General features: G+C 39.5%; 1 protein-coding gene across 2 annotated transcripts in view; it reads right to left on the bottom strand.

Annotated features, from left to right (window-relative positions):
• The window catches only part of plxnb1b (plexin b1b), a 142,204-nt gene that overhangs the window by 93,840 nt on the left and 34,663 nt on the right, over positions 1-13,701 (bottom strand). Inside the window, exon 2 of one of the 2 annotated variants that reach the window (XM_020599872.1) lies at positions 6,840-6,910. The exons of the other annotated variant lie outside the window; for it this stretch is intronic. The gene's annotated coding sequence lies outside the window, so the exon portion shown is untranslated. The remainder of the gene's footprint in view (positions 1-6,839; positions 6,911-13,701) is intronic. 2 annotated transcript variants of the gene reach the window in all.

Below are 13,701 nucleotides of genomic sequence, written 5' to 3'. Positions count from 1 at the left end.
CATATCATGCTACTAGCAATATTCATCCTGCCTGCAGACTCTTCATTCTAGTTGACCTTGAGGCCCACATGCAGCCTGCAGCAAGCTCATGACAATGAACTAAGCATTTAACAGCCTGAGCTAGACATCCTGTCTACACTAACATTTTCTAATACAACAGATCTCTAATCAATATCTATCTAACTAAGAAATTACCTAACAATGCCAAAAAAACAAAACAAAAAAAAAACAAAAACAAAAAAAAAGGTGAATGGTCTGTAATATGCTACTCTTAAACGGGATTTTACAACTCTGGAAAATTATCACTGTGGCAACAGCTTTATATTTGATGGAAATGATCTCAAGGCAAACAGCAGAACATTGGTGTTCTCATTACAAAGCAATTCATGGATGACAATATGATTGGTCCCTGCTGCGTAATGTGTTTTCCCCATTCAAATGAATGTGCAGGGCTGCATTTTTTGCACAGATGCAAGCTGATGGTGTCTGTGTGTAACTGTGTATAAGTGGGGGAAGGGTGCAAGATGCATGTATTGTTCTTTTATTCCCAGGGGGTGGGTGCGTGTGTTTGTGGGTGGTGGGCCAGGCTTGGTTCCTTCAGATAAGCATACCTTATTGATCACCCTCATACTGTATGTGTTCAACTGTACCTCTGGGTATCATATGGACTCTGACCCTAATATGTCCATTGTCTTGTTCAATCTATTCTCTCTTCATCTTATAACTCTGTCCCACCTACCTCTCCTTTGCTTTCCATGTGTTGCCCCTCCCAATACTGCATCTCTTTGATGAGAGATGGAGAGAGGGAGGGAGAACCGAGGCAGAGTACAGCTGGTTAAATGAGAGAAAAGTGAAGGTACAGGACAAGATGGAAGATGGAAATTATTGAGGAGAGGAAAAATAAGAGACGCCCATCCTGATTAAAAAATGCCTGAGAAGACATCAGCACATCCTTTGGAAATCCAACCAGACTATTTTAACTACAAAGAAAACATCACATCTTTTGAATACATAAGCCATTTCAGGTTTTACATAATATGGAGATTTTGTAAATCCTTTGAAAAGCAATTTCACACAGCTGCTAAGTCAAAACCTAAGCAACGAACAAGCAAATCATCAAAATCAAATAACAAAACAAAACCACAGAGGAACAGCAATCGGAAAATCCTCTCATTTTAATACATTTGAATAGCAAAAATCTGAGCACAACGCAGGGCACGGCCCAGCTGTGAACACCTAATTAGGACTGCATCTAAAATTCAGACTCACATTTCATGCTGTAGGGTTTTTATTTCTTCTTTTTCTCAAGGGGGATGGACACATTCATATCCACAAATGTGTATAGTGGATCACAAAGATTAAAACAAAAGTTGTTTGTATTTGTGGATCTACTGTTGAAGATATCAACAAGGGTTGCCACTCTAACACTCCAGACCTCCTTATTTCAGCATTTTCCCTTCAAAGCCAGAAACATTATAGGAAAGGAAACCTGTGAATGACCAGCTTTTTTCACCTTTTGTCAGCCCGCCCTTTAACAGGATTTCAACATCAAAAGCAACACACAACCCAGTGAAAGCACTCATTGCCGCCTGCCTCTCATATCCTTCATGTCTGGAGCATCTCAGGGTAGGCGGAGGGCATTAGAGAGGAGGAGATTGAACTAAATAAGGGAAAAAAAATCTTGAAAGGAAAAAAAAGCTTTAGGCACCTGAAAAGCCCAAGTTGGTGAGTGAATGCCATAGAAACAGTCAAGCAGTGATTGGGCAATCTGTCTGAGAAGTCCAGGATGAATGTAGGTGACTTCAACTTTAAAAGGAGACACTGTCAGTAAAGTAAATGAGTGAGCAGGCCCTGCTCTTCATTTCTCTGTGATGAAAGTGCAGTCAAGAAGAAAAAAAAAAAAGACGAGAGAGAAATTACATTATTTGATTACGTTGTTCTGCTTGCTGTGGGTGTCCCAGCTGCCACGCTCCAGGAAAGTCACCTTGTCTCACTAACGGTACAAAGATAAGGAATTTCAAATGCACTTGCATTACATCATCAGTTTAACACTTTCATGTGCAGACAAACAAAGAAGGAGCAAAGACATACTTTAAAAAATATTCAGTAGTTAGGGGGTTTACTTTTGAAAGGGGAAAAATGGAAAAACTGGGTGCTTCAGGCTAGGACTCTTGAATCGGTTGATTTAAGAAGACGCCAGCTCTTGTAGTGTATGACTGACACAGCAGAGCCCGACACTGCCCTTACTAAAAGTGGCATCTTTGTCATCAGGGACTTTTAATCCCATAAAACAAATGGCCTGACAGGGATTTACAGTCCTCTGGAGACTCTTTATGATTAGCAGCCACTTTCTGAGATGACCACATCCTTCTAGTCTGTACACGGCAACACACACACTAAGGCGTTCAGACTGAGTTTCAAAGGTGTGAAAAAACACAGCCCTTACCATTCATTTCTATGGGGGATTGTGTTCACTGGCCAAGGAACTTGGGGAAGACTTGAGGAGCAGCACAGGTGGAGCATTGCAGGCTAGGTTAGATTTAATAAATATGGACTAGATACATTTAAATAATGTTGGGTTTATTGATGATTATTATGACCTTGATTGGGATCTGCTGTTGACAAATATCTTGATGACAGTCCTGTTAGGTATTTTTAGTCAGATAGAAATTGGATAGATACTTTATGTATTAGAAATGTGTAGTGGAGATAGGATGTCTAGTTAGACTTAAATGCTTAGGCATGCTTATGAGTTTCTACAGGGTACATCTGGTCAAGGATAACTAGAGAGAAAAGTTGATGACTGTCAGCAGACAGGGTGTTTAATATTATTATTATGACGTGTATAACTGTAGACTAGGAATAAGTGTTAATGAGACATTAGCTTGCTAGTTGACTGGAGAGCTGCCAATTTCCACCATGGATCACAACCGAGGTCATAGGGTGTTGACAAAAAGGGCAGGGATGTACAAGAGGGTCTTATGCACTACTTGAATAGCAAAAATCCTGACAATATAAAAACCAAAACATAGTAGCTTGTGGCTTTCTTGAGGGCCATGGGCCACAAGTTCAAATGGCCATATTATAAAATTGTTCAACATACTGCCACAGTTGCTGAAGTTCATTACACGACAGGAAGGATCTGAACACATTTATAAATTGTATCAAATGTTTTGTATGTTTTTTTTTCCTATTGATTTCATTGTTAATTGCATTAAACAAATCTTTTGTGCAGTTTTTCCTATTGAATGCATTGTGATTTTGATTAAACAAATATTTTGTGTTGTTTTGCTGTCATGCACTGAACACTGTAAATAGCACTGAAGATTTGTTTATGTTCAAGGCTATCTTCCCACATATGTCAAACAGCAACATATCGAGAATCAAGAATAGCTTACCTTCGATGCCCTCCATTGTTACTGTTAGTTGCTGATGAGGTCATGGCAGTGTAAAATGGCTTTTAGATAGGACATGGTATGTGCTGCACTCGCAGTGGGGATTGGGCACAAAATAAGAGAGGGAGGCTCACATGAGCAAAGTGCACACATGTTGAGTGCCAATTACTAGGCGGCCAAAAAGCTTTCCAGGAGGTAGTTAGCAGATATTAACTAGTTTTTCTAGCAGTGTACTTGGATGCATGATGTAGCTATCTACATCTCAGTGAAAAGCTCTGGCTTTAGTTGTATTGATGATGAGGAGATGGAGAAATGCTGAAGCAAAGAAGAAGAGGGTGTGGGCCCGCCAAAATCAGCTTCTCCTCCATTTTCTTTGGGGTCTGTCAGGTTCTTTGCAATTGGACACGTTAAGGTGTCATCGCTGAGCACTGCGCTCAAACTTTTTTTTAACTTCAGCACAATGCACAGGCACACCACACAGGACCTTGCACAGATACATTCTTGTGCTATGCAATCCATAGAAACAAATGGTTCTGACACCGCTGTCAGCAAGCAAGCACCCGGTACCAAAAGCAAGTAGAGTCAAGTCAAGTTGATCCTGTACCATGCAATGGAAAAGGGGATTCAGGGCACACTATTTTGTGAAAGCCCAGTGCCTCAGTATAGTGTGTTAGTCAGGGAACAAAGCCAGGCCACACACATTGAAGGCAAAAATCCTACTTCAGGACCACCTGTGCACTCTCCTTTAACTTATTTGATACATCTTAATGTAATTATTATTTTTAAACTCAAACATTGGGTTATTTTTCATTTTATTGACGCACCAGAAAAATTCTGTTTACTATGTTATATGAAACTGTGACTTGATATAAGAGAGCAAAGCATGAAATCCCTTTCAGTCAGATTGAAACAGTATATTTTTGAACCCTGGCCTACAACCAAACTGCTAATAAAACCAAAATAATGTCTTGATGAAGCCAAGCAAAATAATTTGCAAGACAAACTCACTTCTTTGTGTATCTTTTTCCTAAATCAGATCTGAGATGTTGGTTCAACTCACTCTTTATTCACTTTAACACTGTAAGTCATCCTTGTAAGCTATCACACATTGTGTGTAGGAGCAGCTAAACTGACATAATATAATACTTTTTGGTCTATCAAATTCAGATTCATCTTAAAATGACACTTTTTCTGATTGGCCTTAGATGTGTGTGTATGTAAAGTGTGTGCAGCATATGGACTTGATATTTTGCATGTAACTCAAGGTCAAGTGACCTGTTGAAGCAAATGAGGCATGTGTGAAGCATGTGTGTTTAGAAAACATTGTGTGGGTGAGTGCATTGATCCAATCATTAAAGACAGAAAGGTGAAACAGTGTCAGACTACTGCAAGAGAAGAAGCGTTCCATGCCTGTCTATAGATAAACTGAAAGGACACAGCCATAACCCTGATCAAGAGTAGATATGTGAAATGTGTGCCCCTGGGTCTTGCTGAGTGAACCATTGTGTTTGCACTATAATGGCTCAGTCTAGGATGAGTGCTCAAAACAAGGAGAGTTAATGTGGAAATGAGGCCACTCAGTAACAACCTCTGACACACCAGCTAACTACATGTGCACATCCTTATACAGAAATGGTGGTGACAATACAAGAGTGGTTGGGAGGAGCTAGATCAACTAATCGGACAACAACAGAAAGGTTGCAAAGTTTCATACATGTACACTAGTGCTGTCAGTCAGATTGTGCCAGAGTCTGCTCAGGGATGTACCAACCTCTCTGTCTCCTGTGATGGCAATTCCAATAGCTGCCTAAAATATAGTGTTCTGACTAAATAGCATTCCAAATCTAGTTCTCTTATTACAGTGTTCTCTTTCAACTGTGTGAAACTGACTGGGAGCACACGCCACATGCACAGTAGCACAAGGCTGTAACTACATGTCACTGCTTAACTACGAGTGGAGATTTTCACAGAACACATTCTAGGGCTGCAACATCTAATCAATTTAAAGAAAGAAAAAAAATCAATAATAAATATAGCCGACAATGAATGTAACTATTGATTAGTTGGATCTAATTACATAGATGCAACTGGGTGACAAAGTCGGTGAGGCGTACCAAAATGTTCAAAAAAACAACAGCAGCATGGTTGAAGCAGAGAAAAGTGGTAAACCAATCATCTAAAGTTTGGGAGTTTGATTTTACAAACAGAAAGAAGACTGTCTGGTGCCAAATATGCTAAACATATCTGTGGTGGCAGGGGACCATGACGCTAATGAATTAGCACATAAAGAAAAGACACAGAGTTAATATTACAAAAGAAGGTGAGCCTGTAGCTAAGTAAGTCATTAATTTTAGCAAATAACGTAAGAAATAACGAAACGTAAGAAATAACGAAATGAAAATTATGATGTACAAGATTTTATGGTTATATAACAATGGGTTGTGTGTAGGCTGCTAATAATGGGTGCTAAGGGCATTCACATTTGTGTTGTATTTATGTAAACATGAAACATATGTGAACAACCAAGCATATATTAAACACAATAAGCAAAACTATGTGTGTTCAGGAACACTGATGACACATATGCAAATTAAGGAGGACAGGGCATCAGTCAGGCATGAAGACAACGTCGCATTGAGGTTTATTGGTTTCACCATGTTCTTCCAGTTCAATAACTGAAAGACCAGACCAATTAAAAACCAGCTAGTGTGTTGCATTGATATAGTAAAGTACAGGACGATCAAGGATAAGACAGGTGATATTCTGTAATGTAGTTACTATCGATATATTCCCTGTGATGGGTTAGTCCATCTCTGCCTTTACTTTGAGTTCCGTACCCATTTATATAGATTAATTGGTGAAACGTCTGACTACTGTAGTTTTAAACAAATTCTGCACAAACAAGTAGTGACTTGTAGGGGTGGGGGGGAAATTGCATAAGAATTCATTGTTGGTTTGTGTATTTTTTACTGAACAATAGGAAAAAACACAGACTAATTGGCAGATTTTACTGATAAAGAACTGTCAATAAAATAGCAATTTTTTAAAATGATGTCTGTGCCAAGCTAACTCAACCATGGCTGCCAGACAACAACGAATGATGTGTAAAAACAACTGTACTTGAATTGTTTTCAATAGGTCAGGAGGACAATGTACAAAATTCATCTGGACTCTAATTCACAAACTTTTAGCAAAAACTTAGATGACAGGAGGAAACTCCTAAACTTGTGTGATTCAGATGCAGTGAAGCAAATAATTAAAATAGCCAAAGTTATGAGCCCCTGGACACATCTGGCTATTTTGGTACAGAACATCAGCAAAGGGCAAAAAAAAAAAATCTATATAATGGTTATGTAAGAATAAAAATTAACTAGGACTACCATTTCTTTGCCTATGTATAATTTTTGCAGAAGCATCAGCAAAAACAGAAATCTAGTGTCCTACCTGTGGAGGTCTAGTGCTATTTTCTTGCCATTTCCAGTCCTTCCATGGTTCCCCTAAGGATCTTTCCAGACCTGGAGAAAGACAGGTGCTTAGAAAGACAACAGAGTGCAGTACACCACAAACAGGTTTTCAGGAACCAAAATGTGGAAACAGATAATGACAGCCAAGCCAGTAGGCGACACATTCTCCTGTACAAAGTGAGCTTAAACCACTTCCAACATCTGCAATGTCTTCTTAATTCACACTTTGCAGGTGGGGGCCTCCGTTCATTTTTTCAAGGTACGGTAAGTATTGTCCAGTACAACAAGAATCTGAACACAGCCAAGGAGAAGGTCAGAGGGAACAGTGTGCATGCTTTTTTGTGATCTCCCTATATTGTCTTTCCATAGATGTCAAATGGCAAGCCAATGACATACAGTGCTGTGTAAAAGATGTAGACATTTTAAATATTTGGATTCTCATCCATCATGCAGTCCTATCAGGGAGATGTCTGATGCATCCCTGCTTCATTCTGCACCATGGCATGATTATTCAGCCTTAGTTGTCACTTAGTCTGCACACTGTACATTATTGCTATAATAAGACTCTTAAAATTAGGATTTACTACCAGGCTCCATGGCACATCAGTAGGATGTGGGCTCCCCAGAAAAGGCTTGAGCCTTGGTCCTGCCACTGAATGCCTTCGGATGCTGTCTTAAACCACTCAGTCTGCCACCCTGTAATGGCCAAAACTGAAAGATGGGTTTTGGGTTGTGTTCAAAAATGTGTTGACAGTGGGATGCGACCATGGGCGCTTATTTGAAACAGCTGTCTGGATACTTGGTCCACAGAGAGTGATTATGAGAAGACAAACAGTTCACCCACCAACACCATCCACCTGATTCAACCACAGCAACTTCATGAATTCCCCCTCTCTGGATTATCTTCCACCCAGGTCCTCCACACTACCCCCGCCTGGGAATAAATAGTCCTGGCTCCAGTTTCACAATGTAATCAAAACACTGGGCTGTGTGGGAGCGCCTAAGGATAGGAGCCTGGCAGAGTAGTAGTACAGGGAGCAGGAGGACTAAAGGAAGGGGGATCAGGCATTAGTTTATATAACCAAGGTCATCTGGAGAAAAACACAACAATCCTTGGCGAAGGCAAAAACAGTAAGAGCACAAGGAAGGAGGGCTGCCTGAGGGAAGGGAAATATGAAAACAAACAGACTAAAGTAACAGTGGGGGGCCTCCATCTGCATGGCCGGAGCTTCTGGTTTGGCATGGGGAGAAGTAATTGGGAGTAGTCGCTGACACTTTAAATAGCTGCTGAGTGCAGAGGGATGTGGTTTGGGGTGAAGTGGACTTGACACTGCAGGAGGAAGAAACTCAAATCTCATAAGCCATTGTGTAATTCAGATGAACTAAAGGAAAAGCTTGAGTGGTCAACTGCTGGAAATGATATGATTATGGGGATAAGAATGAGCAAAGGCTTCCACTGTTTTTGCATAAGCATTGGAACAAACAGAAGCACTTTCCAGACATGCACTGGAACCCTGAAATTATCTAGACATTACCTGAAGGAGCTGTATGTGAGAATGCAAATGTCAGAGTCAGGTGACATTAGGCAGACTTCATCCTGCCAGTTCCCTAGTACAAAGTCCATGTTATGTCCGAGTCGAAGTGAGCCCATGTGAGAAAACAGCAGTGTAATGTCCAGAGTATTCACACCATGCTAGTGGGCATGTTGACAATGTTCTATCAAAGATGGCAAAAGTACTCCAATTTGTTACTCATGTAGAAGTACAGATATCTGTGTAAAACATACTCGGGTAAAAGTAAAAGTACTGATTCAAACTCTTTACTTGTGGAAAAGTTAAAAAAAAAATTACAGGCTCTTAAACACGCCTAAAGTATAAAAGTAAAACACAGCCCTTCAATGGTCATTTCTACCTGCTGTTTCTGTGCAAACCTGAGGCTTAAATCATATTAATATATTTCCCAGATTATTAGTTTAACTTCAGATAAAATTAAAAATATACAAAAATGAATTAACATTAAGTAAGGAGAACACATTTCTAACCCAGTTGAGCCTTAAAGGACATAGTCTTTTCAAGAATCCCCACACAAAGACTAAAACCAACAATGAACTGCCTCTATTCACAGTTCATGTCTGTCATTCTCCAACATGGATCAGCTTATGTGTATGTGCCATACACCTCTTTTGATGTTTAAAGATGATTAAAAACACATCAGTGAAACACACCATTGCTCTGGGTAACATTGTTTCTTCATTACAAAATACCAGACCAGTGTGAGTTTCCCCAAAATCTTCAATTGACCATAACTTTGTGCAGTGTGTAGTAAAGCAAGATTCGACTGCACATGCGTGAGTATTCCATGAAAGTGCGAGAAGCTAGTAGACTGTAAACAAAAGAACAGGTGACCTAGTGCAGCAGTGTGCATATTTTGCAGTACGTGCTTAAAAAATAATTTTTAATAAATTCCCTACAAATGTATTTTAAAAAAATTAACAAGCCTGATCTGAAAATGTAAGGACTACAAATGTTTGTATTAAAATGTAGGGAGAAAAAGTAAAAAGTTATCAGAAATATAAATACTCAAGTAGAGTACAGATAACTGAAAAAAAATCTACACAAGTACAGTAACAAAGTATATGTACTTTAAGTATTTGTACTTTGTTACTTCCCACCTCTGTGCTCTATCATGTGACAGGCATGAAACTGGAAGAATGCAAACATCCCATTGTGAAGAAAAATGGTCATTTACAATGAAGATGCCAACAAAAATATCCACCCACCCAAGATTCTGCAGACATAGTCTGGAATTCATGTGTGAAAAAAAGCTAGAAAAAAAATCTAGTCTCCTACTCTTGTAGTGTCAGTAGTGGATATAAAATAAAATAAAAGATGCATGGTATGCTCTTGCTCATTCAGTGAACGATACAAGGAGGAGGGTGAACAGCTGATGAAATAAAAAGATTGTTTGAGCTCAAATCTGAGGTAACAAAAACAAACAGAGAAGAGAGACTCCGACCAGTGGAGGAGGACAGGTTGGCCCAGAGCATGGGGGCCGTATACGGCTCCATCGGGTGAGCTATCAGATGAGCACACCTCCAATTGGAAAACCAATTGTTTACACAGACAGCCTTAACGCTGGCCAAGATATCCAAGAAACATTTAAAGAAATTAACAGAACTTAGAAATCAAGATATTTACATGTTTGGTTTTTAAGTACATTTTATAATTTTAGGCTACAAATGACCTCACTGTAAAAAGTTAATTTTTAAAACCTTGATTTATAAACAAAGCAATTAATAGGTTGCAGTAATTTTCAGTGTATTGTTTAATCATTTTAAAAAACCATAATTGTTTGTAAAATAAAAGGAACATTTTGAAGAAATACTTGTAATGACAAAACTGTTATTGTAATTTTAATCTTATAACTGCAGAACAGAAGAAAACTAAATAACCAGTTATTTCACATAATGTTCCTAAGTGAATGGTGAATGCCAGAAACTTTGTGAAAACTCCGTCAGTTTTGCAAACAAATTTGTTAAGACCGGTTGGTGAATGAGACCCATTGTTAGACCACATTCAAACAGACCTCACTAAAATGCATCCCTATGCATTCATTTGAGTGGGGGAGGTGCATGGACCAGCAGCAAATTACACTCCGCTAGAAGGAGGCAGTGTTGTGTGGGGGTACAAAAGCCAAATTTGGTTCAATTTTTTTTTTTTCTTTCAACTACAAACCTGCACTGTGTTGACCGATCATATACATTCAAGTGCGTATTCCCAGTGGATTACTTTGTAACGTGAACGCCATATCTTTGCTGTCTACCTTAAGATTGTCATGGCCAAAGTTTAAAGGCATGGTATCATAATTTTTAGTTGACTAACCATGTCTATGAGTACAACAAATCACTATGATGTGTGTTTTAGCATCTAATACACTTTAAACATATTCCTCCAAGATGGCTTCCCAAATTGCATTTCATTGTGTCACCAGTACATGAAGCAACATACCCCTACCAACACAGACTTGTGTTTTTCATGCAGAGCACAATGTGTGTGTGAATTTGACTTTGGAAAATGTACAGTGACTCAGGTGGTGACATGGCAAGTTCACTCACCCTTGCCAAAACCACTGTATCACCAACCCAAAAAAAGATGGGCAAACCGCACCCCTCCCCTACCACAACCTCAAGGGACAAGGCACTCATTCGAGTCTTTTGAAACATGCCCACTGCTCCGAATACACAAGGACTTCTTCAGTGAACAAAGAGGGACCAGACTACACTCAAATCAGGTCTGGGCCCATACTTATCAAGTATCTCAGAGTAGGAAATCATTCCTAACTGTCCAAAAATTCTCCAAATTACACATTTTTGGTCATACTTTTAGGAATAAAAGTAAGAGCAACCTATTAACATTTCTAGCTTAGGAAACCACTCCAGTCTCGTCCAAAATGTAGGAGAGTTCCAGAGGTGTCTCAGATGGTTAGGAGCTCCTAGAAGGTGGCGTTCAGACAGAGATGAGCCCACAGACTCAGCAGAAGGAGACATGTTTTTTTTTTTACACTTAATGACGCTCAGCTTGTTAAAATATACAGTTTGGCCATAAATGGAATCATTTTTGTAACTGAGTTTGTGCAGGATTCAGTTGCTCCAACAAAAGCAAGAACACGACGTCTCCACTGAAACTGCAGTCGTTGCATCTTTAGGCTACACTTTTTATTAACAAAGCGGGGGCAGCAACAGTGATGATTTGAGTCGGTCAAAACCGACAGTTTTGGCTGTAATAAAGGAGACCTCGATGGCTCTGACAGCTCCACTGAAGATGCACCGACTCGTTCATTTCCCCACCTCTCACTGTTAATCATTGAAAAACCAGCTACAAATACGCAAATCCTTTCCCCCGGACATGTTGGAGTCACTGATGGAGCACGTATTAAAGTCATTGCCCCGAGCACAGACGAGGGCACTGTGAATCCAAAGCGTTGTTACAGCATTGACATTTAAGTGGCTGTGAGATACATGATCCTTTTTTTTTTTTTTTTTTTTTACTGGATTTAGTGTAAGAATGGACCCACACACGACTCAAGTGAATGTGTAACCAGACTAAAATTTTTCTTTGACTATAATTATGTTCCCACTAAATACAGTTTTATTATATGGAATTAGAAAAACATAGGGCTGATAAAGATGATTTCACACAGGTGAGTCACATTATGAGAGGTTTTAATTTTATTGGAAAGCCAAATACAGAAAAAGATTTTATATAAAGCACATTACTACAGCGTATAAAGAACATGTTATTTTCTGTTACCAGCTTCTTATCTATGCATACAAAGCACGATTCCTAGTAGTGATTCTGAGATGCGTGATAAATAAGGGACCAGATCAACATCACAAAAAAAAATATCACTGCCACAGCATTCTGGGCGGCCTATAGAGCAACTAAACTGATAAAAAAAGATTGATTAGAAATAAAAAGACTTGGAAAAGAGGCCAAGCATAAAATCCTCAAATTAGTGAGCTTTTAGCCTCAGCTCGTCAGTGGGGGTAAATGTTGGTACAAATGATAGCACCATAAAGACTTTTTTTTTCTTTACAGAGCTCATAATGTTGTCCATTCAGTGGAGCTGGAACCAAAACACATCAAAAACCCAGTCCCTCATATGAGGAAATGACACAGCTTCACCAAGCCAACAGTGCCACCATTCCTGAGGTTGTCAAGCTGTAGGTCTTAAAACTACCACTGACAGCATGCTTTTGGCCACAGCCGCTCTGTAATTAAATACTGGAAATTGCTGTTTTTTTCATGTCTGTTCATTGGAAAATATACACAGAATCTAAATACAACTCCTGCCCTGCTCTCTCAAGCCCACTGGCACAGGACTGACGCAATCCTGCACCCTGATGCATTCCTGAACCAACATCTGGTCATTCCACCTTAGAATAAGCCAAGGATATACCTACAAATCCTACCAGAATCTGGGCAGAAACAGTAGCCTTGATGTCAAACTGAAACTAAAAACAGTTTTGAGGTTGCATTCTTGGAGGTCAGAGGTAAATGTGTCACTGGATCCAAACAGCTGAAATCTTTATTGGAAGTACTCTAAAGCAGTGTAAACACAAGAACTAATCTTTCAACTTTAAGGAGACCAAGGATGAATGCTTTTCATGCTTGAACATCAAGTCTAAATTTATTCTCATACTAAACATGAAAAGCTGCATGCCGTCTCTATGGCCATTTCTTTCATTTGCAGTACCAAGACAGGTAACGACGCTCACCAATACTGGGCTACAATGTCTCAGTCGTTAGGGGACATTGATGGCCATCAAAAGACTGAAACACCACCAATGGGGAAAAATATCTCCGACTCAACGCCAGACAGGCAAAACTGCTGAAGTCTCTTGGATGAGAGGTGAAATGTCTTCAACCCAAAAATCTAGTCCAGCTGAATTTTTTTTCTACGTTCTTCAGCTTGCTATGACCTGGATGACTGAGAATCTGCATGGACATTTGCAGTACCATGTTTTCTAGTAGGATACCACAAAATATGAACTCGTCATAATAATGTGATAACAAATGGCATGTGTGTCAATTCCCCCAACTCAAGAGATTTTTTTCCAAGTCATTAGGGGGAACCATACAGGGGGTCATTTGCTACACCTGCTGAATTTAATTACCAATGCTCTCTCAAATCTCATGCTTACACTCCAGTAGTGAGTTTTTATACTGTGACAACCACTCCTTAAAAGGAAACACAGTCCATCCATCCATCCATCCATTTTCTTCCGCTTATCGGGGACCGGGTCGCGGGGGCAGCAGTCCAAGCAAAGATGCCCAGAGTTC

The sequence above is a fragment of the Monopterus albus genome, unplaced genomic scaffold (assembly GCF_001952655.1).
Source record: "Monopterus albus unplaced genomic scaffold, M_albus_1.0 scaffold43.1, whole genome shotgun sequence".
NCBI classification, from domain to species: domain Eukaryota; kingdom Metazoa; phylum Chordata; class Actinopteri; order Synbranchiformes; family Synbranchidae; genus Monopterus; species Monopterus albus.
This window is presented reverse-complemented; position numbering and strand designations above follow the sequence as displayed.